Here is a 24685-nt window from a genome sequence, read left to right as displayed (position 1 = left end):
CATTTGAAAAGCTATTATGTCTTACCCAGCATTTTCAGTTGTTTTCAGTGGGAAAAATATTCACAGTATCTAATCCACAAAGCAGCAGGAAATTTTAGCCTCATATATTTTAACATATTTTTGTTCCCTTTTTTCTATTCTGTTCTTAATATCAATGTGTGTGTGTTATCTTCCTGTACTTTCTAGCATATTTTCTCTATTCTCTTTTTTTGACTCTATGTTCTTTTTTATTCATTTGTTCAGTTTCCTCAAACTTGTCTTTCATATCTCCAATTCCATTTTCAGCAGTATCTAATCCTCAGTTTTCTTTTTGCTAATTCTTGTTTTTCATTTCTGGTATGGTTTTAATTCTCACATTTCTTTCCTGACTTCTGTCAACTTAATATTTTGATCACCTTCTATTGTCTTATCTCTACTTTAAGCATTTATTTGTTTATTTTGTAAACTAACTTCATAAAGACTTTCTATCATAATTTTTGCCTGCTTCGTGATAAAATATCTCTTATCTGAACCAATTTCCAGTTCTTTATTTGCCACATTCCTGTCTGTCCAGGTTATTTCTCACACTATTTTGCGAGGTCCCATCCTAGTTACTTTCCAGTTACTACTGGATTTTAGTGCCAGCCGTGTTGTTGAAAGATGGAACAGGGGAGAGCCTTGGAGAATGAAATAGTCAGTAAGTAGCTTTGATTTCAGCTAGTTGTCTCTGTATACGTCCATCCTCATTAGTTCTCTGCCAATGAGCAAGTTTCAACTCTAGGAGAAGAGGAATTTTTCCTGGCTATAATGACACCCCTTAATCCCATAAGCCATTATATAGTGATTTGGCCTAATTCTCTTTAGCTGACAAAAATTTATGGATACAAAACTAATTATAAGCAACAGTTTACTGATGTGGCAAAAAAAATAAAACGGGTAGTAAAGATGGCATGTCAGTGCATTTTCACCTTTATCACCATCCCCAAACACTCTGTAGTGTCACACAGGGAAATTCATGTGGTGCATTGGACACACACAAATGCATCTGGATCATACTAGCTTGTTTTGCTCAAGGAACAGGAGGAAAGTCAGAGTGTTCGCAAACTATTGAGCATCTGTGAGATGAAGTCAAAGGAGTTAGTAATGGCCAGCTCACATAGGGCCACAGGCCATGATAAGGAGTTAACATTAAATTGTAAATAAAATAGGAAGCTATTGGCAGGTTTTAAGGAGGGAATTAATATATCATCTACCTGATTTCACAAATAGGGAGTAACAAAGGAAGTAGGTTGTCCAATTTGAATGCAATTTTTATAATCTAAATAAGAAATTGGACTAAGGTGGTAGTAGTGGAGAAAGAGTGAATGGGTGAATGTATAAGTTGGGAGGTACAACCAAGAGGACGTGCTGTTGGTTGAGATATGGGAGGGGAGGAGAACCAAAAGAAAGGATTCAATGACGTCTTGTAGTAATGTCTCTAAACAAAGGGGAAAATGGAGAGTTATGAGTAAGAATAGGAGAAAATTTTTCAGGGGGAGGATCAGTATTTAAAGTTGGAAATAAATATTAAATAAATGAATGAAGGCACTCCAGTCTCTGCCCTCAAAGAGCATATACTCAGTGGGGAAACAGACAAGCAGAAGGAACTTTCAATAAAACGTGATGAGTGCTATAATTAGGAGTACGTAGAATGGTATAGAAGTACTTAGGAAGGGCACCTAAAACACGCTTTGGAGGTCAGAGTGGACTGCTTGGAAGAAAGGACTGTTACTTGAATGAAGATCCAGTGGTGAGAAAGAGTTTAGGGCTTTTCGGAAGCTTCGAGATGGCTGAGACAGAGAGCAAGGCAGGAAATAGTGAGAGAAGGGATGGAGAGGTGAAGGCAGACAGATCACGAAAAGCCTTTTAACCCACATTCAGAGTTTGGTGCTTATCCTGAGGGCAACAGGATGTCAGGGAAGGCTATATAAGTAGACAAACCCAAAAGTATTTCCCTCCTGCTCATATTTCATTGGCAGGAACCAGTCACAGACCTCACACAGCTGCAGGGGCTGGGGAGTAAGGGCTCCTGCACGCCCAGGAAGAAAGAGCAGAGAGTTAGTGAGCACTAGCAGTGTCTACCACAGTTAGACCAATTGTTATATGGAGCATACGTTCTATACCAAGGATCCAAATTCACTCTCCTTCAGTGCAAAAGACACAGGGACAAGAGTGAAAAAATTGATTATTAAAATAAAGTGCCAGTCTACGTGTATATTTGCCTATTGCTGTGGTATATGAATAAGAATATGTACACTGTCATCAAATCTATATGTTACATTTGAGACAATTGATTTTTAATATGCGCTCTGCACCAAATACCTGAACAACTGAAACTGAGGAACAGGGAAAGCCCAGTATGGCTGCCAACTGGAAGAGATTTGGCAAATATGTAAAGACACTGTTGACAGGGAAAACAGTGGTTTCAAAGCTCCATACAGAAAGCCCCAAGTGGGGATGCTTCAAATTGCTTTGAGGGGTTCCAGCTGCTTCTCCCCGTGCACTCCGTCTGTGAGTGCACCTCGGAGGGAACAGGGCACAGACTGATATTTAACAATGGTTGGGATTCTCCTTAGTACTCTGCAAAAACTAGTTAGTTTTTAATACTATAGGGAAAGTCCAATCTGTAGCTAGTATGAATCTCTGTTAAGCAATTTGATATTGCTTGAACTCTGTTACTTTGCCTACTATTTAGGTGAAGGAACATGGCATTGGTTTGAATAGAAACCCAATTAACCCCAGGTTCCACCACCTACTAGCTGTGTGGTCTTGGGCAAGAAACTCAAACTTTGCAAACCTCAGCTTCCTCATCTAGAATATGATCATAATGTGTATTTTACCGTGTTGTCATAAGGATTAATTTTTTAAGACTTGTAAAACACATAATACCACGCTTACCACGTGGTGAGGGCTCAATTAATGGGAGCTCCTACAACCTCAGTTGTCAGTTCTCTATGCTCAGTTGAAGTCTTGGGTAAAATTTACTTTCTTTAGGTTATTTAAATTCAAAATAACATCATTCTTATTTTAAATGCACAAAATAATGATTACAAACTGGGGAATTTTTATAAAGTTCATTTTAATGTACCAATTTTGTTATTTAAAAAAACAAGAATCCTATTAAGTTCAGATCTCTTTTTACATAAAGTTCTGGCAAGTAAAATCAAATGTTTGCCACATGTTTTCCCATCTGCTAGGAACTACAGAGGTCCTGGCATGTGGTGCAGTGACACCCACAGCCATTCCCACAGGCTGAAGGGCTTAAAAAACCTAACGTATGGAATCAGAACTCACTGTGCTTGGTTGCTTAAAACGGTTCCCAAACCTACAGCCCCCAGGCTTGGCTCAGTCCACGGATGGCCCCCTTAGGAATTCCCCAAATTCAGTGCTGTGAGTACTAGAGGCTTAAATGCAGATTATATGTTCTGCAGAGTCCCCAGGAGATCTGGTCTGTTCCAAGGTTCATGTGCTAGAACGGGTTACAAAGAAAGAGGTACAGAATTAAGAAGTGCCTGGACATTTGTGCTTCAATAGTAGCTATGTAAAACAAACAAGAGTAAATATAAGAGACATACAGAGTGAAAAGCCCTACATTAGTGTCTGTGCAGAGTCGCCAGGCTGCCGATATTAGGAAAGAAAGAGGAGAAAAGAACGATGAAGGGAACTCATGCCCTGAAATCAGGATTCAGAGAACGATGAGACTAAACTAGACAAAGTTACACAATCTCTGAAACAGTGAGGTTTAGCTCAGGAATAACTCACTAACTAGTGTGCTTCTAAGGTCCTACCACTTCTGCATATGTGCAGGTGGAAGGGCAAAAAGTCCAACTTCTAAAAACAAACTGAAGGGTAAGAATTTACCTTTGCTTTCATATTTTCTTCTATATTTGCAAAGATCTAGATTTAACCTCTCCTGCAAGGCAAGCATAGAAACATGTGAAAAAGGAAAGTAGAAAGGAAGGCAGGCGTGACACACACCACTTCACCAAGAGCTGGGTGAAGCGTCCTACCTTGGTCCCTGATGGAACGTGCGACTTCACAAAATTGCAGATCTTTGTGGCTTCGTTTCCTACTAACATGTACCATGGGAAGGTTTGGCTAGTTGACCTCTTAGTGAATGACCATACATCCCAGAACAGTCCCTGTTTACACTTGTTTCGGAGTTCTTATAGCATCTTCTCTCATGCCAAAACATGTCCTGGTTTAGTTGATAAATAATGTGGTCCACTCTCCTTCTTAGGTTGTCTTTTTGAGCTCTAAAATTCTATTAATTCTGCTCATTTATTCTTCTACATATAGAGCATTCATATACAGTAATGCTCTCACCAGAAGAATACTAGCTGATGCATATGCACCTATCTTGGTAAGCATGTTAGAGTAACTGTTCCTTCCACATAGGTCCTTTCAGATGCACTCCTGCTCGAAGTCTAAGATATCATCTATTTTACAGGATCAAATTCTGGAAATCCTAATTCACTTGAACTTTTTGATGAAGTAAACAAATGCTACTTATTTGTTTTCCTGATAGTAAAATACATCACTATATACCCAGTGGCCTTTCACAGATTAATTAACTATAATGATTAATTACTATGTCCTAGACTATGCCACACTTCTTATTTACAACTAATTAACGTGCTTTACAAAGGTCAGGGTTTTGTTTGTTTGTTTGTTTGTTTGTTTTGAGGAAGATTAGCCCTGAACTAACATCTGCTGCCAGTCCTCCTCTTTTTGCTGAGGAAGGCTGGCCCTGAGCTAATATCCGTGCCCATCTTCCTCTACTTTATATGTGGGACGCCTACTACAGCACGGCGTGCCAAGCGGTGCCACGTCCACACCCGGAATCCGAACAGGCAAACCTGGGCCGCTGAGAAGCGGAGCGTGCACACTTAACTTCTGTGCCACCGGTCCGGCCTGAATGTCAGGGTTTTTAGACGCTATAAATCATATATGTGCACTATAACATTTTCTGTGGAAGTAAGATTTTTCAAGGATGTGTCAAGGTCAAAGGTACTTTGAGCATAAAAATATTTAAATAATTTTAACATTTTCTTTCCCAAGCTAAGGAATATAATGATTAGTTACACATGTTTTAATGTGTCGAAAAATTGTATAATTTAAATTTTCTGTCTGGAATTTTTTTAAAAAGCTGAATCTCAAACTTACCAATTAAATGTTTAAAAACTTTATTTTAGCATCACATAAGCCAAACAAGTCTACTTCTGGGCCATATTTCTTATGCATAATTGATGATCCTCCTTGGAAATGCAGACTTCCTTTCTTCTTTTTCCACTTTTTGGCAGCCGTGATTGTCTTCTGGGACCCTCCTCTCTCTGTCTGAGCCTCCTCCACCCCTCCCCTAACAAGCCATCTCTGGCTTGCCTGTCTCTCTTCTGAACCCTTTAACTGGATCTGCTGGTAATTTACAAACACGATAACTGCTTTCAGCAAAGCTGAGCTTTAAACATTAGCACGGCAGTGTTGTGGGACAGCTACACGCTGTCTTCTGCCATCAGAAGAGGAGCTAAGATGAATTATTTGATTAATCAAGGCCATTCATCATGATACCTTGCACTCTCATCTTTTCTCCACCAATTAATCCTCACGTTTGTCACCATTCCAGAAGACAACTCAGACATGAATCTTAAATTCATTTATCATGCAATCTGCGAACTCCAATCTGTAAACTCCAATCTGTAACTATTTATTACTATTAAGATAATTTCCTGTAATGATTATAAACTTGCTCCATTCCATATGTGGTTCAAAAATATTTTTAAATGATTAATTTTGTACTTCAAACTGGAATATTAATAGAGTTTTGCAAGTTATACTTCATACTCAAAGATCAAAGTACTTTGGAAAATCTAATCGTCTAATAACTGAAGAGAACAAAAAAATGAAACATACTTTCAGATATGATTAAAAAATAAATAGGAAATGAGTATTTAAGTGATTGAGGCTTGTAATAATTATACCTAACATTTACTTAACGTTTTCTCTGTATCAGGTCCAGATCTAAGCACCTTCTGCTGTATAAACTTATGACTTAAGTCATCAGTTTCCCTGAGCTAACATTTGTGCCAATCTTCCTCTATTTTGTTTGTGGGTCACCACCACATCATGGCTTTGATGAGTGAGGTCAGTCCGTGCCTGGGATCTCACCCCATGAAGCCCAGGCCACCAAAGCAGAGCATGCGAACTTAACCACTGTGCCACCAGGCCAGCACCGAGTACCCACTTTTTAAAATAAATATTGTGTAACTCCTACTTCACCATCCTAAAATAAAATTTATAGAAAATATAATCTTCTTGCAGATATAATTAGTAGATAAAAACTTCCTAGTTATATAAAGGAGAAATAAAAACAAAGCAATTCATGGTAAAATAACACATAACTCAATATATAAATATTCACACCAAAAGAAAGAATGATCTACACAGGGAAAAATGCAGACTGACACAGGTGTGCTGCATTTTTGACTCAAATACCACAAGCGGCATTGTCATCAGTGATGAGATTTATCATAATGATGAACGACTCTTGGCAAAGTTCCAAATGAAACAAAGTAAAATCTTTCCTCTATATGTAATGGTTGCATTCTAGAAAATTCAGTTGATATTAAAAGTGTGTAAAAATATCATGTGCTTATATATAAAAAGGTAATTTGGTTCTTCGTTCAGTTGGTCATAAATATGTTCTTTACATATATGAATGTCTGGTGAAACTTCTAAAAGTCAGCAGCACAAGGGACAAACATTTGTTAATCAGAACTCTCCTGAACATTGCTGGACATCCAGCCACCTGAGTCCCCACTCAGTGAATGCCAGCAGGGCCTTTCAATCATTGGGACAACCACAAAACACCTCCCACAGATTTCTAAAACATTGCTTAGCAGTGGACTGCCCCAGATGAGTACCACTGCTGTGGATGAGAGAATAGATGATACGCTTAGAGCAGAGAAGGCGCCACCTCCATGAGAGGAAAATAAAGCAGAAGACCAATTGAAGATGGAAATGTTTACTTTAGAATGTATGATGTAAGGCAAACTGATCTGAGCTTTAAATAGATACTGAAAATCAGGTCTTCCAGGGTCTTCTGGCATTTTGTTTAGACACTTTTCTTTCTTCTCACCAGCGTAAGACATCCCACCTGGCACAACTGAGTATGTGCCTCTGGTCTGGCTCCTTTTCCTAAAAGATAGTCTTGGAATGGGCTCAGTCTACTCTATGAAGGGAAGTTTATTTGCTTTTTTTATTCTTTCTGTCAAACTTTATCACCTTCCCTCCTCTGACCGCTCTGTCCTCATCATTCTTCCATTATTCCTAGCAGGTACTCTGAGGAAGCAGAAGAGGACAGAAAGTAGCCCCAAGAACAAATATTTCTGTGATGCTGAGACTAGTTGATATAAAAGGGGTCTATGACTCTTCTAGAAATTATTTCATTCATTCAACAAATATTACTAGGCACAATAGATATACCATACACTAGGTTTGGTACATACTCTCCATCTAAAAGGAAATTACATCATAGTAGGAAGACAGATAATAAACAGGCAGTTTCAAAATACTGTAATAAATACCATGGGTAAGCCCAGGATTATATTGATACTATGGAAGTTCACAGAAATAACACATGACCCAAGCTTGAGTAGAAATAAACCTAAAGGACTGAAAAGTAAGGTAAGGAATAGAGAAAACGGCTTTTTAGTAAAGATGGTAGTATATATAAAGATTCAAGGTCAAGAGAACTGAATGGAGTCAGGGAACTGCAAGTAACTCAGTGCCAGTAGAGGCAGGACAGAAATGACAAGTAATGAGGCTAGACATGTTAGAAGAGACCACATCATTCTGGGTGATATTTGCCATGCATTGAAGATTGGACTTTATCCTGAGAGCCATGGAATCCCACGGCAAGCTTTCGTTATGAGATTTGCTTTTCAGAAGGACCATTCTGGCCCCTTGTGGAGAATAGATTAGAGAAGGGCAATCGTAGAGGCAGAGAGACCAGTAATATGGATCTTGAGTTGTTACAGGCAAGAGATGAGGGTGGCTGGGACTAAAGTAGTGCCAATGGGGATGGAGAGAAGTGGCCAGTTTTGAAAATTATCATGGACATAAGTGAATAGGACTAGGCAATTGTCTGAATTGGAGACATGAAACACAGGCAGGCCTGTGTCTGTCAGCTTGGTGGAGCCATTGACTGAGATGGAGACCACAGGAGAAGGAGCAGGTTGGGTATAATGAGAATGCTGGGGGTGGATTTTGAGGCAAAATATCCAATTGCAGCTCTGTTAATAACATACCTAATTTTCTCAGTGATCAACTTTTCTGTTTGGAGCTGTTGAATTTTGTAATGATAAAGCCAAAGAAGGCTTGGCACTGAACCTCCTCATTTTAAAAATAAGGCAACTGAGCACAGACTAGGACAGAAAGCAACTTAATCCCAAATGAACAACTAGTTAATTGAGGCAGAGTGATATAACTGAGAAAAAGACTCAGAATCAAATCCCCGATCTGCTACTTGTCAGCTGTGTGATCTTTATAAGTCTCCCTGTCTACTTCTACTTCTTTGTGTTGTTGTGAAACAAGTTAAATCATAGGTGCAAAATGCAGCACAGTACTGGGTACAGAATAAGTACAGTCACACATCGCTTACCCATGAGGATATGTTCTGAGAAATGCGTCGTTAGATGATTTCATCGTTGTGTGAACATCATAGAGTATACTTACACAAACCTAGATGGTATAGCCTACCTCAAACTTAGGTTTAAGTTTGGGACTAATCTTATGGGACTAATCTTATGGGGCCACTGTTGTATATCTGGTCCATCATTGACCAAATCATTGTTATGTGTCCCATGATTGTACCCAAAAATATTTTCTTTTTTCCTCCTTCCAATGAATTTGATCATTGTCTGGATAAATGGCAAAAGGATGATTTTCCTAAAATTTAGTTTTCACTAGTCTTCTACTTGGGCATTGGAGTTGGGCAGAATAAGATTTGAAGACAGATTCTGACACTCTACTGGACAAGTTACCTAATGTCTTAAAACTTGATTTCCTCATTTGTAAATATGGCGATACAACCTACCTTATTAGTTTTTCCAAAGATTAAGTGAGAGAACGTGTGAACATACTTAAAATAGTACCAGTCACGTAGTAGATGCTCAGTAAATCCTTTCATGTAGACATATATGGTTGAAATTTTAATCTTACAGTTTAGAAAGGAGATCAGGATGAGAGATCTAAATGCTCCTCAAAATAGAAACGACAGCTGATTTAAGACTGAGATTGGGAAGGGAGGCTGACAAGGGGAAAATCTACTACAAAGTCTTAAAAGGAACCTGTATTTAGGAAAGATAGAGGGGTTAGTCAAAGAGGAAAAATAAAACCAAGGACTACAAGGTAAAAACTTTTAACAGAGTTTAGAGAGGAAGGAGGGATTAGTCAAGTAGTAAATAAAGCACAGAAGTAAATAATGAGAGGAGCCAAGAAAAGACTATAAAGTGTGCAAACTGGATGTGAAGGGTAGGGACATTTAAGAGAACAGTTTCATAGTGCTTTCATAGTGTACAAAGTGAAAAGGTCAGTCAATATGCACTGCAATTCAGATGTTGATTTCCAGGGTGTATACGTGTGACTGAGTGAGGTTTTTTGTTTTGTTAACTCATTTTGGAGTGAGAAGGGTGCTGCCTTGTTTTGTAGTCCAAGAATACGGTCTGCACAATTTTTGCCTTGGAACCATTACTGTGAATGGATGTTGTGGTGTCCAAACTTGTGGATCATACAACTTGATTTATGAAGATTTTTGAGCCTGGAATCTCACAATAAATGTATATTTACACATGTACTATTGCATAATTAATTTTATTTTTATATAAATTTTTAATATATTTTAATATAATTTATATTTTTATAAATATATTTTTATATAAATATATGCATACACACCAACACATTTTAATAGGTAAGATGAAAAGAAGTACAACTAGAAGTTCTAAAATTTCTTTCCTTACCCCAAAATTGTTTGGGTGTATATCCCACTATTGCACTTGATACTACTGGGCTAATTGTGAACAACAAAATTTCAAACATGTTCCATGAATACTTGAGTGTAAGTCATATTTTCACTGGCTGAAAAAGTTTGGTAAGTATTTCAATTATTTATATTCTTTATTTTTTACATGTTTGATCAAAGTCAGCTATTTGCTATACTATGTAAGGGACATCTATAATTTCTCCATGTATTCATTCTTTTACTTTGTATACATTGATGCAAGATTATTCCCTGCATAAAAATATATGATAATTTCCAATATATCTGTTCATTTAACAATTTTCCCCATAAATCCTCTTTCACAGATTGTTGCTGTTCCACCACTGCTTTTAATTTCTGTTTGCCTGATCTATCCTTGCCATTCCTTTTACTCTTAGCACTTACTGTGATTTAATTTTAATTTTGTCCCTTGGAAACAGAATGTACTTGAATTTGAGTGTTTTCCTCTCTCTTTTTTTAATACGAAAAGTGTAATCTATTTAAATTTATTAAATTACAGAAAAAATTGTTATTTATGTGTATGCATTTTAATACATCCCTTGTTTATAATTTTTTTTATAAAGTACCTTGTTTCTGCCTTTTGCTTTGTGGACTTTTGCTATATTTTCTCTGCTTTGTCAATTAGAAATTATCTAAAGTGTTTTCAAAATTCAAAACATGCTTGAAATCACTGTTTTCAATTATCAGTATCAAGAATGCACTAGAATCCCTTGTCTCCTATGTAAATAAGAAACTTAGCATGTTTTACTTCCCTTAATTCTCTGCCAATTAGTTTTTATTTATAAAATATAGCTTTTTAAGGCAAAGATTATTTTTATTTTGTATGTTCTCTTTGGGCATATTTTCACATTTGCACTACTTTTGTATTTACATTTACAGCAAGAATTTAGACTTGTATCTGTGTCACTGGTATCAGTGTTTAACATCAATGTTTTTATGGCCTAATTTGTCCTTTTATTGTTTGTTAATTTATGTCCTGTTCCAATGTGTATTTAAGTTTTTAAAGACGAATGGTTGATATAATTTTTGTATCTTTGCTTTTATGAGAATCTCTTTCCCTTATTTCATATAATTTTGTATACTCATATTTTTGTATTTCCTATGTACCTTGGAAAAAGAGAGGGAATTTGGGAGTGATGTCAGCACCATGGTGGTGAGAGTCATTCCTCTTTTCTCTCCCCTTTGATTAACAACTATTTGGACATCCATAGCTGAACAAAAGTGCCTCTGCACATTAAATCTGGACACCTGGGAGGTTTCTACCCACCTGAGCACCCAAAAGTGGGCAGATGGGACCTCAGTAGGGGCTGTGGATCCAGGGGAATCTGAAAGCCTGCCCCACCCCCACTCATTTTGATAAGAAGAAAGGGAATCTGGAGAGTGCAAAACTGGGCAGATACCCACAGGTGAGAGAGAATTTGTGGAAGTCCAGCCTGCCTGAAGGGAGAATCTGGTACACAATTGGAATAAGCTAGAGAAAAGTTTGGATGCTGAGGAGAGGATCAACTTGCCAAGGGTGCCCTCTTCCCCAGGGCAACACTGCAAGTTGCTAGGCTTTTGGCAGTGGCAGCTGTGACTCCCTAACAGAGGAGGAGGAAAACAGCAACCTCTCCCATGGAGGAGGTGAAAAGCAAAAGTGGTGAGTGACTTTCTGGCTGTCCCAGTTGTGTGGATTGCAGCTGAAGAAACCCACGTCTCTCCAGCAGCACAACAGATTTCTGAGGAAGGATCTCCATGACTTGGCAGAATGAGAGGAAAGGGAATGATGCAGATATGAAGGAATGCATTTCCTGCTGTCCGTTTCAGGACTTCAGCAGGAGGTCCATCCATGGACCTCTGGGAGTAGCCCTACTTGAGGATCCCCTCACTGGGCCTGCAGGCACCCCCAAAGCTCCAGGTGCTATGCCCACACCTCCATCGACTCTGCTGCTGGCTCCTTGTGCACGTTCCCAAATGCAGCCCAGAGAGCCAGCTCCAGTAGGGGAAACCACAAACTTGAGCTGTAGTGCCACCTTCTGGAATAAAAAAAGAAAAGTTTCCAATAGCCAACCTGTTGATTTGTAAGAATCAAAGAAGACATAAAACTTTAATGAAGGATGGGTTGGCTACTTAAGATGCAAAAGCAGAAGTGTACACCTTAAAAAACTATGAAAAATCAAGGAAACATGGTATCACCAAAAGAAAATAATAATTCAGCAACTGAACACAAAGGCACAGAATATTGAAATCTAACTGATAAAGAATTCAAAACAGCTGTTATGAAGGAATTGAATGAGCCACAAGAAAACCCAGAAAGATAATTCAATGACCTCAGGAATAAAATTAATGACAGAAGGAGTTATTTACCAAAGAGATTGAAATTATATAACAGAAAAAACAAATTCTGGAGCTGAAGAATTTAATAAATGAGAGGAACAATGCAATAGAGAGCATTGGTAACAGGGCAGACCAGGTGGAAGAAAGAATAAGTGACTTGGAGGATAGGAATACAGAAATAATTTAATTAGGAGAGAGAACTAAGATTTTTAAAAAGTGAGGAAACCCTACAAGAGCTATTGGATTCAATCAGAAAGGCAAATATAAGAATTGGTGTACCAGAAGGACAAGGGAGGGGAAAGGGGGCAGAGAGTTTATTTGAAGAACTAATAGCTGAGACCTTCACAAACCTGGGGAAGAACTTGGATATATCAGTCCATAAAGCTAACAGAACAACTTATTATCTCAATGCAAAAAGACCTTCTCCAAGACACATTATAATGAAATTGTAGAAAATTAGTGATAAAGAAAGAATCTTAAAGGCAGCCAGGAAAAGATAAAGAAAGCAACCTACAAAGGAACCCTCATTAGTCTATCAGCAGGTTTCTCAGCAGAAACTCCACAGGCCAGAAGAGAGTTGAAAGACATGTTCAAAATGTTGAAAATTAAAAACTGACTGCCAAGAAAACTTTTTCCAGTAAAGTCATCCTTCAGGTATGAAGGAGAAATAAAGGTTTTCCCAGACAAACAAAAGTGGAGTTTTTTACTACTAGATACTGGTTTTGCAAAAAAACGCTGAAAGAGGTTCTTGAAGCTGAAATGAAAAGATTCTAAGCAGCAATTTGAAAATATATGAAAGTACACAACACTCTGGTAAAGGTGAAAAACAGACAGTAAGAATTAGAAAACTGTAACTCTAGGAGAATAGTGTGTCAACCACTTAACTATAGTATAAAGGTTAAAGGAAAAGAGCGTTAAAAATAACTATAGCTACTATCATTTGTTAACAACTATACAGCATACAAAAGTAAATTATGACATCAAAAATACAAAAAAGGAGGAGTAAAAAGGTGGAGACTTTATAGGAAATGAAGGTAAGTTGCTGTCAGCATAAAATGGACTGTTTAATCTATAAGATATTTTATGTAAGCCTCAAGGCAACCACAAAACAAAAATCTAGAATAGATTCACAAAATATAAAAAAGTGGAGACAGGGCACACCACCATTGAAAACCACTAATTTACAACGGTAGGCAGAAACTGGGAGAAAAAGAAACAATGGAAACATGAAACAACCAGAAGGCAAACAATAAGGCATTAGTAAGTCTTTATGTATTAATAATCATTCTAAATAGATTGAATTCACCAGTCAAAAGGCACAGAGTAGCTGGATAGATTAAAAAAATAAGATCCAACTATACGTTGCCTACAGAAGATTTATTTCAGGTCTAAAGATACACATAGGCTCAAAGCCAAGGAGTGGAAGAAGATATTCAAGTGGACACCAAAAGAAAGCAGGCATAGCCATACTTCTATCAAACAAAATAGACTTTAAACCAAAAATGCTAACAAAAGACAAAGGTCATTATATAATAATAAAGGGGTTAATACATCAAGAAGATATAACAACTGTAAACATAGAAACACTCAACATCACAGCAACTAAATATAGTAAGCAAATACAATAATAGTAGGAGATTTCACTATCCCACTGTTAGTAATAGATAGATCATCCAAACAGAAAATCAAAAAGGAAACACTGTACTTGAACCACGCTTTAGACCAAATGGACTTAACAAGCATATAGAACATTCCATCCAACAAAAGAGGAATACATACTCTTCTCAAGTGTGTACAGAACTTTTTCCAGGACAGATCATTTGCTAGGCCACAAAACAAGTCTTAGAAAATTTAGGAAGACAGAAATCAAACCAACTATCTCTTCTGACCATAATGTTATGAAACTAGAAATCAACAACAAGAAGAAAGCTGGAAAATCTACAAATATTCAGAGACTGAAGAGCACACTTCTGAAAAAGCAACAAGTCAAAGAAGAAATCAAAAAAAGAAATAAAAAATTGTCTCAAAACAGATGAAACTGGAAACACAACATATCAAATCCTATAGAATGCTGCAAAAGCAGTTCTGAAAGAAAAATGTAAGCACTAAATTCATATATTAAGAAAGACTCAAACATCCTAAATTTACACTTCAAGCAATTAGAAAAAGAAGAAAAACATTAAGCCCGAAGTTAGCAGAAGGGAGGAAATAATAAAAATCAGAGCAGAAATAAACAAGACCAGAAAAATAATAGAAAGGATCAACAAAATTGAGTTGGTTTTTCGAAAAGAAAAAAAAAAAAAATAACAAACTTCCAGCTAGACTAAGGAAAAGAGAGAGATGATTCAAATAAATAAAATTAGAAATGAAAGAGACATTACAACTGATATGACAGAAATACGTAGGATCACAAGAGACTACTATGAACAGTTACACACCAACAAATTAGATAACCTAGAAGAAATGGATAAATTTCTGGAAACATACAACCTACCATGGCTGCATCAGGAAGAAACAGAAAATCTGATTAGACCAATAATGAGTAAAGAGATTGAATCAGTAATCAAAAACCTCCCAATACAGAAAACTCCAGGACCAGACAGCTTCACTGGTGAAACCTACCAAACATTTAGTGAAGAATTAATGCCTACCCTCCTCAATCTCTTCAGAGAAACTGAAGAGGAGGGAACACTTCCAGACTCATTCTACAAAGCCAAAATTACCCTGATACCAAAGCTAGATAAGGACACTACAAGGAAACTATAGACCAATATGCCAATATCCATACCCTGATGAATATAGTTGCAAAAATTTTCAACAAAATATTAGGAAACCAAACTCAAAAAACACATTAAAAGGCTTATACATCATGACCAAGTGGGATTTATTCCTGAGATGCAAGGATGGTTCAACATAGGCAAATCAATAAATGTAATACATCACATTAACAGAATGAAAAATAAAAATACCATGATCCACAAATAGAAGGATCTGCAACTAAGATATACAACTATGCATGGGGGGGGATTTGGGGAGATCCTCATGATAAAAAAAATCTCTCAACATGTTGGGTATAGATGGAACATACCTCAACAAATTAAAGGTCATATATGACAAACACACAGCTAACATTATACTTAATGCTGAAAAATTGAAAGTTGTTCCTCCAAGATCAGGAAAAGATACAAGGATGTCCACTCTCCCCACTCTTATTCAATATACTACTAAACATACTAGATAGAGAAATTAGCAAAACAAATAAAGAAAAGGCATCTAAATGGGAAAGGAAAAAGTAAAGTTGTCATAATTTGCAAATGATATGATTCTATATATAGAGAATCCCAAAGATTTACCCAAAAAACTGTTGGAACTAATCAACAAATTTAGTAAATTTGCAGAATATAAAACCAACATACAGAAATCAGTTGCGTTTCTATACACTAATGAAGAAACACTTGAAAAAGAAATAAAGAATACTATCTCATTCACAATAGCATCAAAAACAATAAAATACCTAGGAATAAATTTAACCAAGAAATGAAAGATACATACAATGAAAACTACAAGATTTTGTTGGAAGAAACTGAAGACAAAAACAAATGGAAAGACATCCTGTGCTCATGGATTGGGAGAATTAATATTGTTAAAATGTGTGTACTACCCAAAGCCATCTATAGATTCAATGCAATCCCCAGCAAAATACCAATGGTATTCTTCACAAAAATAGAAAAAACAATTCTAAAATTTGCATGGAACCATGAAAGATCCTGAATAACCAAAGCAATGCTGAGAAATAAGAACAAAGCCAGAGGTATCACACTTCCTGATTTCAAATTATATCACAAAGCTATAGTAATAAAAACAGTATGGTATTGGCATAAAAATAGACACATAGACCAATGGAACAGAATAGAGAGCCCAGAATTAAACCCCCACATATCCAGTCAACTAACATTCAACAAGAGAGCCAAAAATACTCAATGAGGAAAGGAAAGTCTCTTCAATAAATGATGTTGAGAAAACCAGATAAACACATGCAGAACAATGCAATTAGATGCCAATCTTATACCACTCTCAAAAATTAACTCAAAATGGATCAAAGAGTCAAACGTAAGACCTAATACCATAAAACTCCTAGAAGAAAACAGAAGAAGGAAGCTCCTTGACACTGGCCTTGGCGATGATGTTTTGGATATGACACCAAAAGCACAAACGAAAAAGCAGAAGTCAACAAATGGGACTACCTGAAACTTAAAAGCTTCTGCACAGCAAAATAATTAACAAAATGAAACGGCAAGCCATAGAATGGGAAAAACTTCTTGTAACTATATATTGGATGAGGGGTTAGTATCCAAAATATATAAATGACTCCTATAACTCAATAAGAAAAAAACAATCAGATTCAAAAGTGGGCAGAGGAACTAAATAGGTATTTTTTTAAAGAAGGCATTCAAAGAGCCAAGAGGTACATAAAAGGATGCTCAACTTCACTAATTATCAGAGAAATGTACATAAAAACCAGAATGAGATATCACCTCACACTTGTTAGAATGGTTATCATCAAGAAGACAAGAGATCACAAGCATTGTCAAGAATGTGGAGAAAAGGGAACACTTATATACTGTTGGTGGGAAGGTAATTGATTCAGCCACTATGGAAAAGACTATGGAGGCTCCTCAAAAAATTAAAAATAAAACTACCATATGATTCAGCAACTCCACTTCTGGGTATAAACCCAAAGGAAATGAAAACAAGATTTTGAAGAGATATATGCACTCCCATGTTTATTGCAGCATCATTCACAATAGCCAAGATATGGAAACAGTCTAAGTCTCCATTATGGATAAAGAAGACATTGAGTGTGTGTGTGTGTGTGTGTGTACACACACAAGCGAATATTATTCAGTTACGAGAAAGAAGGACATCCTGCCATTTGCAACTACATGGATGGACCTTGAGCTCATTATGCTAAGTGAAAAAAGTCAGCAAAAAATAAGTACTGTATGATATCACTTAAATGTGAAATCTGGAAAAACCAAACATGTAAAAACAGAGAGTAAAATGGTAGTTACCAGGGGATGGGTGGTAGGGGGATAGGACTGACGTTGTTTAAGGGTACAAATTTGCAATGACTAGTAAATAAGTCCCAGACATCTAATGTACAGAATAGTGAATATAGAGAATATTGTATTATAATCCTCAAATGTGCTGAGACTAGAACTCAATTATTCTAACACTGAAAAGAAATGATCATTATAGATCATCATAGAGGTGTTATCACTACAATAGTAATCATATTATAATACATAAATGCAAATTAACATGTTGTACACCTGAAATTTAAATGATGTTTTATGTCAAGTATACGTCAACAAAAAAAATAAAAATTTTTAAAAGAAAAAAAATTGGATCACAATTTTTTTCCAGGAGTGCAGAAGTATTGTGTTCTTATAGTCTAACACTAATGTTGTAAAAAAAAAAAAAAAAGTGTAAAATTAGTTTCATTTCAATTCATTTGTAATTACCCTGGTTTGCTTCTGTTTTGTTTTTTCCATCTGGACACTTAGATAGAGCACTCTCTCTCTGAAATTTAAAAACAATTCATCAGATTATGTCTAGGGGTCGTTTTCTTTTCATTCAGCTTGCTATTTGGTGACCCTATTTTATTTACAACTAGACCTTCCTAAGTCAGTAAAGTTATATGCTCTCATACGTTTGCTTATTAAACTTTTCATTTTTTCTGATCAGGAACATTTCTTTCAAATGCCAATAGAATTTTCTGAATATTGATTATGCCTTCACTGCATCTGTTAAAGCTGCAAATTATGCTACATCATTTTTAGTTTTGTACAAGATTTTTCTTATTTTTAACTGCATAAGTCACTCCTTTTTCATATTTCTTGTCATAAATATATTTACATATTAGTCCTCTCTTTTTTATAGAATAATCTTTCCTGTATTTTATTGAAAACCCAAAGCAGACGGTTTATAAAATTTACTTTTCTTTTGTGTTTTAAATAATTTTTAGAAGTATGATTTTTCTCTATAACTTGAGAAAAATGTTCTCATTCTTTAGATTGTGGAATCTATTCATAAGTCAAGTGTTCCTTTCACCTGATTTCTTATCTTTCAGTGAGGAGAGCTCTACTCAGGCAGAGTGCAAAATTACCTGTAGGTTGCTGGAGTATATTAGGCTAGATCATTCTAAAGCTGACAAAGCCTACAAAATCCTTCTCTTATTCAAGCCCCAGGAGAAGTTCGCCTGCAGCCGGCACCTTGAAAATCCACACTATTACGCTTCTGATACAGATTCTAGAGCCGAATTGCCTATGTCCAAATCCTGGCTCCACAACTTAGGAATTTTGTTATCTAAGTGCCAGCTTTGGAGAACACCCTCTGAGGCTGTGGTGGGAGAAGTATTTTATAAGCTTCAATTTCTCATCTCTAAAATAGAGATAATAACATTTCTTCCCTCACAACGTTGCTGTAAGGACAAAATGAGCTACTATATATAACGCTCTTCAAACGATGCCTGGCACACAGTTACTGTTATATGGCATGTTTGCCATTTTTAAGAAACTTTAGCCTACAAAGGATCATGTAGAGAGTTGCAGACTCAGCATTTGCACAGATCTGTACACTGGCAAATAGGAACTAAACCACCAGAGCAGTAGAGATATAGTTAAAGTCGCTCACCGAGACAGCAGAAAATCTCCATGCCTGCTAATAGTCCACTCCACACTGAGGAAACTGCCTGCTCAGAACAGACTCCTCATTGGGCATGCTACCCCTGATATCGTGTTTTAATAATTTTGTCAATCTCAGGATGCATCTTCTCATGCCAATTAAAATCCTCACTTGGAAAATGTGTCCATAATGATCCAAGTATTCTCATTATCTAGATGGCAATGCACAACAATGAAGGAAAGACAGCTGTGTTTTTGGAATCTGAGACATCTGGAAGGATAAAGCAGGGCACTGAAGAGGCAAATAAGATAGGAGATGGAGAGATGAAGGGCTGTGGGCTGAACAACAGAACAGACTTGAAATGATTATTAAAGAGAAAAATACCCGTGATGTTTCAAAAACAGAAAACAGGTCGCAAGAGGATACAAATGCTAAGGAGGCAATCATCCCACAAAGGATGAAGGCTAGCCCACTGGTGCTGTCTTGGTCACCACTCACACAGAGAGCACCTCTTGTGTGCCAGACACACTGGAGGTTCAAAGCACCATCAGGTATAATCAACGGCGAATGCAGACTAAGGGCTGTGCCCCTGTGCATATAAAAGAGACTCTGTAAGAGAATATAATCAAGAGAGTGGTACGGATTCGTGGTGAGGCAGATGGACAAAGAAGGAAGAGAAAAAAAAGGATTATGCTCATGTTATTTGGCCACAAACAGCCCACCCATTCTGCTCATGTTATATAATTATACAAGGTAAAAATGCCAAGGATATTGCAGCCATTGAGCACAGCAGGACTTTTGTCCCTTTGCTTGTTCTTCTTCCCTCACTGTTCCTTTATCATCAGTAGTGGTTTTTTGTTTCCAACCTAAGCATCATAGATTTTTTTAAAAGTAAACAAACTGCTTGAATAAAATAGAATTTGACCTATGGATGCTGAAGAAGAAACCATCACAGATTCTTTCCATCTTCCTCCACTCTAACCAGATCAAGTACAGAATAAACCTTTTTCTATAAATTTTGTTTGAAATTGCTTCAATAATTGGCACAAAGTGAAAACTCCTTTCCATCTTAATCATCTGAATAATTGTCTTAATTCATGTCCCTTTACAAAACTGCCTTGTTTCCTGCTCAATTCAATACATGGCCTTGCTCTTACTGCAAGCAGGCATGATTTGGAAAGAACCTGGTGCAATACTCACTGTGTCCTCAAGATGGCAGGCGGGGACTTACACCGAGTTTAAGAGTTCTAGTGAAGACTTTTTACAACTTTTTTTTTCTGATTCAGATCTCCTTTGATTGAATCCATCAACAAACTTTCTTTTTTCCCCCAACTTTATTGAAGTATAACTGAAACCTTAGAAATGGTATATATTTAAGATGTACATGAGGATTTGATATATGTGTACATCGTGAAATGATTACCACCATCAAGCTAATTAACACATCCATCACCTCACATAGTTATCTTTCTTTTTGTGGTGAGAACACTTAGATCTACTCTCTTGGAAAATTTAAAGCATGCGATACAGTATTGTTAACTATAGTCACCGTGCTATACGTTAAATCCTCGGAATTTACTCATTTCATAACTGAAAATCTATGTCCTTCGACCAACATTTCCCCATTTCTCCCACCTCCCAGCCCTGGAAACCACCATTCTACTCTCAGCTTCCGTGAATTCAACTTTTCAATAAATCTTTTTGAATACGCATTAGGGGCCAAGGATTATACTAGATTTTGTTGGGTAATACCATCCAGTTTAAAAAATTACCTTTCTTTGCCATATGATTTAGAAAAAAAGAACTCTGGGTATTTTGTTTCATGGAGAGAGGCAAGAACTTTCGGTCAGCATACTAATATAATTATATGGTGCACAGGAGGCTGCAACTAAAAAGTACGAAGAAAAGCAGCACATAAAGCGATAATCCAGATAGAAGACTGGTTGTGTCTGGCAATTTTTAAAAATCCTACAGGGATTACCACAAAAAATCTGAAGATTGACTCCAAAATCCCAGCCCTTTTTGTTTCCAAAAGTATTTCCTTTGGAATTTAATTTGCTTACAATAATAAAATTGTAAAATATATATTTTTTTCAGAAACCAACGGTAACCTTGCCAATTGAGCCGAGTCTGATTTACCAAGCCTAAGAAATAAATCTTCACTATAATACAAAAGTCAATAAATAGAGCTATATTTTAAAATAAAAGAAATTTGAAAGGTCAAGAGATGCCAGGGAAAATGTTCCCTTTCCAGATCTTGAAATTTAAAATCTGATCAATTTCCTTTCCACCATACTGATACTAGGCAATCTCAATTTAAGCAAAATTATAATCACTGAAAAATAATATATAATATAGTCTATTTTTACATCTTCATATATTTTCTTAGTGTTCTATACCATTGAACATTATAAATTAATTACTAAAAGTAAAATCACAAAAGGTAAATTTAAAAAATAGTATCCAAAATTGGAGAAGACTGAAATAACATGAATACAAAATGCTAGATGGTGTCATGGATTCAATCCTGGAACAGAAGAAAGGGCATTAGCGGAAAAATCGGTGCTATCTGAATAAAGTCTGTAGTTTAGTTAATAGCATAGTATCAATGTTAATTTCTTGGTTTTGACAAGTGAACCAAGGTTATGTGACAGGTTAACATTAGGGGAGGGGAGATGGGTGAAGGTATCCAGGAAGTCTCTATATTTGCAACTTTTCTGTAAATCTAAAGTCTTTCCAAAATAAAAGGTTAAAAATAAGTTAGTACTCAGCCTATTCAACAGGCACTACTGAGCACATACCAGCTACTGTTCTAGATGCTAGAGACAAACCCTACCTAAGCTGTTCACAGCCTAATAGAGAGAGATTAAGTATTAATGCTAACATGAAGTTATATCACAAAATATCTTTACCAGACTTTTTGAAAATGTACCAGTCATTCTTGCTTTTATTTGGGAGAATTAAAAATCACAGAGAAATTAATATGGGTGAAAGAGAGAAGAGAAATGGTGTTGTAAGAAGCAAAGAGAGGTCAAGTTGAGAAACAAAAAGGATAATGGCAAAAGCAAAGAACAATTGGGTGGATGAAGTACACAATCTGGTCTGGTAGTGGAAACCCTCTCCTTCATTTTTTATTTTTAGACTTGTTCCTGATTAAAACTATGCATTTTTTTAAACAGCTGTGAAGCAAATATGACTTACACGGCTCAATTCCCATGGATAATTTCATGTACTATTACCTTGTTCCATGCCCTACTATTTCGGCTTGTGTGAGTGGGGCATGTTTTACTCCATCCTTCTAACAAAATGCTTTATGAATATTTAGGGGAGAGGAATTAGAAAAGAAAAAAGCATAAGAACAAAAATGTTGTGGAAGAGATGGGGAAAATAGGAGAAAGATGTGAGGTGGGAAAATAAAAAAAGGAAAGACAGCCTGCCTCATCTAAAAACTCACTCCCCAAACAAACAAGTTAGGACCCTGGTATAAGCTGAGCCAACCCTATTCACGCTTCAGCTATCCCCATTAATTATCAATGGTTGGCCCAGTTAATGAACTCTATGCAGAAAACGTTTAATAGCTTTCTGAAAAGGTGGACTCACAAACCCAAGAAAGTTATATTTTCTTTCTCCTTTTACCAGTCAAGAACAATTTAGGCTCCTCTTGTCTCTTTTCAAACATTGAACAAAACATTATTTTCTTGAACACATTGCAGTCTGTCTGTAATGAAATGTATTTCAGTACCAGGGGACACGGGACAGGATACAGGTGAAATTTATCATCTTTAAAAATTGAGTTGAGAGCAGCTCTGATGGCCTAGTGGTTACAGTTCAGCGCTCACCATTTCAGCATCCCAGCTTCGCTTCCCAGTCAGCAAAGCACACCACCCATCTGTCAGTTGCTGTGCTGTGGTGATGGCTCACATAGAAGAACTAGAATGACTTACAGCCAGGATATACATACGTACTGGCTTTTTGGGGAGGAAAAAAATAAGAGGAAGATTGGCAACTGATGTTAGCTCAGGGCAGATCTTTCCCAGAAAAAGACAAATTGAGTTGATTATCCATCTAGAATTTCATAATAAATAAGATAACTATTTTACTGGAAATCATTTCTCATTCTAAAAACTCAAATTTCACAAAGTGGAAAATGTCCAGAGAAAGTTAATCAAAATTATCAAAGGAGAGAGAATGTTAAAATTTTGGAAATGTAAGTCTATACAGGTAAAGCTGGAAAGGGAACAGAAAAATGAATAAAATGGTCACAACGTGGATTAACAGTGTAGGGTAGGAAGACATTTCCTCTACCTGCTGTGGGTTCCTCTGGCTGGAGAACAAATTAAATTCACGAGACAGAATAGCAGGAGAAAATTAAACAAAGGTTTATAACATGTATATACATGGGAGAGGCTCAGGCAACCTGAGCAACTCGCCAAAATGGCTGATGCCCCTACCTTAAGTATCTTCTTCAGCTAATGACAAAGGAGGTTGTTTGGGGTGGAGGGGGAGTTGATCATGGGAGATTGCCACATAAGTACAGTAAACAAATGTAGATTTAAGTCCTTGCCTTTGGCATTGATTAAGAGTTTCTAGAGATAAGGTCATCCTCCCTTCTTCCTGGTACAGAGAGGGAGGCAACTTTACAGATGGAGATTTCCCTTACAAATGTAAATGTTTCCCAACAAAGGGCAAGCAAACTCTGCTCCTCAGAGTTGCTTTTATTAAAAGTAACCAGCCCCAAAAGATCCTCATGCCAAAGAGACATATCTTGGGGTGGCCAATTCCAGGCCCCCACAATAGATTCATTGAACAAGGTCTGTAATGCTAAACGACACTTTTAACCCTGACTGGTGTGGAGTTGGGACATGCGAAAGCTTTCCTTCTTTCAGCTAGGTAACTTAGGAGGTGATAGCAATTGGAAATTTACAGAGATTAATTTGAAACTGGTTTAAGAATTTCAACAAACATATCCTAAGTGATCACCTCTGTGGGTGTGTGCCCAACATCCCTTTTTTAGGAATTGTTCCCTCCACAACCTGGGGGGTTGTCACAGAGTCATCACGTTACAACACATCACCTGCCCACTGGCCAAGTTTCCATCCTTGGGAATTTGTACCTGAGTCAAGAGAATTGAGGCTGTCTTTCCTTGTGTGTCTATATTGTAACACCCAAAACCTGGGAGTTGTTGGTGGGTAGCCATGTTCCCCAATGTAGACGGAGGAACAAAGGAGGCTGGTCTATAGCAAGAGGGAGAAATAAACCACTACAGAGTGAGAAGTAGAGAGAAAAGCCAGTGTCTTGACAGGGGCTCACATCCCTGAATCCTGCCTTTCCTGAGGCCCAGAAGCATTCCCGCCCTTGGGTTCCATGATACACCCAGTCTCTTATAATGAAATCTCCTGCTGAAATTCATTTGAATTGATTTCTCTTCTTTTTGACCAAAATAATACCAACTAAAACAAATGCTATAAACTATTCTCCCTTTCTAATCTTTTTTCTCTCTCTCTTATATATTCAATCTCTCTATGTGTGACCAATAAATATAACAGAGAGAAATCAGTTAAAAACAGTAGTGTCCCTGCTGGTCAATAAGTGGAGAGTTTTAGC

This window comes from Equus caballus, chromosome 9 (assembly GCF_041296265.1).
Source record: "Equus caballus isolate H_3958 breed thoroughbred chromosome 9, TB-T2T, whole genome shotgun sequence".
Lineage (NCBI taxonomy): Eukaryota > Metazoa > Chordata > Mammalia > Perissodactyla > Equidae > Equus > Equus caballus.
Note: the sequence above shows the minus strand (reverse complement) of the source record.